This window comes from Manihot esculenta, chromosome 2, assembly GCF_001659605.2.
Source record: "Manihot esculenta cultivar AM560-2 chromosome 2, M.esculenta_v8, whole genome shotgun sequence".
Taxonomy (NCBI): domain Eukaryota; kingdom Viridiplantae; phylum Streptophyta; class Magnoliopsida; order Malpighiales; family Euphorbiaceae; genus Manihot; species Manihot esculenta.
The window spans coordinates 16,786,219-16,789,403 of record NC_035162.2 but is presented as its reverse complement, the minus strand read 5'-3'; positions in this window follow the sequence as shown (position 1 = coordinate 16,789,403).

Genomic DNA, 3,185 nt, shown 5'->3' with positions numbered 1-3,185 from the left:
GACTCCCTTGTGCAGCCTTCCACATCTCAAGCATCTTGAACTGCCTGAGCCAGAGTTTGAGCCACTACCAAAACCCAGACTGGACTTCAACCTCTTCCAAAACTTGTTCTTCTTAGACTTTTTAGGGGTTCTGCCCCACTTTTTACTTCTTGTGGCGGCTGTACTCAGAGTGGAGGGATCAATTCCTTCTGAACCTGAGATTCTGGAATCCTGAGTCTGAGCGTCTTCTTAAGACTCTCCCATGCCTTCTTCAAACATGCTCACATCCAGACCTCTCTTCTCTGAACATCCATCTCTACTTCTCTCGCATCAGCTGACATTCTCCTTAGATCCATTCCTTCTCTGCTCACATGAAAAGACCTTCCAGGGTCTCTTGATGTTTCCCATCTGCCGACTCTACACAACTGCGCTCTTGGCAGAGCAGGGGGAAAGGTGCCCATATCTTCCCTCTCAGACGGAACTCCAGTCGATTCCACAGATTGATGAGTGCCTCGCATCCTAGCTCCTCTAAAGAACAACACACAATCATACAAACATTAGCATCATACGGTTCATGTGAAAACACGTAAACCTGCATCACATACATAGCATAACATTAATGCACATGCATAAAATCATGGCATTTCACATCATCATTCAAGACAAGACTCTACATCCTATCCTAGTAGACATGATTTTGCCTATTATGCTTGCCCTTCTATGACCTCTATGAGCCCAACACACTCTAGGTCCGACCATGTGAACCTAGGGCTCTGATACCAATCTGTAACAACCCGAAAACCGGACCGCTACCGGCGCTAGGATCCAGATCGGCTTAAGGCCGCCGGGACCCGTAGCAAGCCAAACATACATCCTGTACAACTGGTATAATCCCATACATGATCAAACATTCCATAAAAAACTTTAAAACATTTACTATACCAAGCTTGACCTGAACATACAACATACTATAAACATATAACCCACACCAGAGCCCTCATCAAATGCCCTAGTGTGGTCCACATTACATATGTCAAGCCTGGTTTCTCATATGACATCATTAAATCATAACATACTAATCATGTATAAGAGAGGATTAACCAGACATTAGGGCCAAGCACACAACTAATCCTCAAGTCATTACATTATACCATTCTTACAACATATCTCTACCTTACATTACTTTACATCAATTTACATCATATGTCCATTGCTAATCTATTACAAAGCCATAACCTTTACCCTTGACCTCTTCCTGTACTACCTCTGACCTGCAATCCTGGGGTTAGGGGAGAGGGGTGAGCTAAAAAGCCCAGTGAGCAGAACAATAAACATTATAATAAAACATGCTTTTATGGAATGCGTCACAGCACAAACAATTCACATCACGGATGGACATGACCTCCAAAACTCCCACTGTCTGTGCCCGACCCTCGAAGGAGCTCCTCAGGACTTCTGTAACATAACATGGTGCTCGGCCCTCGGTGGAGCTCCTCAGGACTTCATTAGTGCCCGGCCCTCGGTGGGGCTCCTCAGGACTTCATTAACATATCATATCTAGGGCTATTGGGGTCGCCTTGGTCCATCCACATCAACAGCAAATTATACAATGCAACATCTTCGTGAAATCTAATGCAACAGCCTAATACATATACATGGTATTCATGATGCGTGAACATGCTTAAAACATTTGAGTTAGTTCTACTCACCTCTGGCAGACGCTGAACTGACTCTGCAACAGCTAACACTGCTGGCCTCCTCGGTTCCTCGGGTCCGATCCTACACAGGTGAACTCAAATGAGGGAACAAACGCACTCAAACAAGACTCTAAACAACTCCCCAAAAACCCCCTAAAACCTCATAGAACAATCATAGAAATCATGCAAAGGAAGGCTGGACAGGGCACTTTTGGCGGCCGAAAGTCCCTTCCAGAGACGAAACTCATGCATGTTCGGCGGCACCTTCGGCGGCCGAAACTCCCCTCCAGAGCCGAAAGTCCAACTTTCGGGGGCAGGGTTCGGCAACCAAAAGCTTGCCTCCACAGGCAGGTTCGGTGGCCGAAAGGGCCTTCGGCTGCCGAACCTGAGTTCTTCCAGAATGGCAGAACTCAGCCTCCTCATGCACAAACAGCCTCCAAACCTTCCAAAACAACCCAAAACCTCACATGCTCTCTCCCAAGCATGCATACACACTCCCATATGCATATAGGGCATAAACTAACTTAAACCTCCCAACATAACATCACATAAACAAACATTGGGCATAAAACCCACATAAACCTGAACATGCACATCTACCCACACACAAGCATCAAAACTCCTTAAAACTTACTTAAAACAAAGAAAAGGGTGTGGATCTACACTTACCTCTTGAAGATCGAGGGTTGGTGCGATCCCTAACTTAGAGATGGCAGAAATCTAGCTCCTTGGGTCTCCAAGCTCCAAAACTTGATCTTAAGCTTTAAAACTTCAAAACCCAAGCTAAAACTTGTTAAAACTTGAAAGATTTGAAGAAAGAACATGAAATCAACTAAAGGAGGACATGAACTCACCCTAGCTCGAGAATGGGGAGAAAACTCGCCCATTTTCGATCTGAGGGCCTTTTATAGGTAGTCGGTCAACCACCTTCGGCGGCCTAAGCTGTCTCCACAGCTCCACCACCTTCGGCAGCCTAACGTGCCCCCTAAACTATCCCATGTTCGGCGGCCGAACTTGAGGTTCGGCGGCCGAACCTGGAAATGCTCTCATTGGTCTTTTCTTTTCAAAACTCAATTTCTTTTGCATTAAAACCATAAAATCATGTGAAAACATTTTAGAAAACACATTTTACCCTTCTAGAAGGCTCCGGCATCTTTGAATTCCGGATTCCGATGCCAAGATCTAGCCGGGTATTACACTGATGTTCTCGGTCAAGCATTGTAATTTTAATATTTAGCAGAGCTGAGTGGTTTTTTACATATTGAATTGATTTTGCCATTTTTTCTTGTGAATAACGTTAGGAATTTATAGTCTTATGCTTAGTTATTAATTCTGTTATGCTTTATGTTTTGATGCTTTTACATGAATGGTTGGATTTTATCAACCCAAAAGGCGGTTTCATTTTATTGTTTTTGTTAAGTTATGATATAATTTTCCTTTCTATTTCAGCATTGAAGGAATAATTATTGAGATTTCACAATTTGATTATAGAATTTCTTTTTTTTTAAA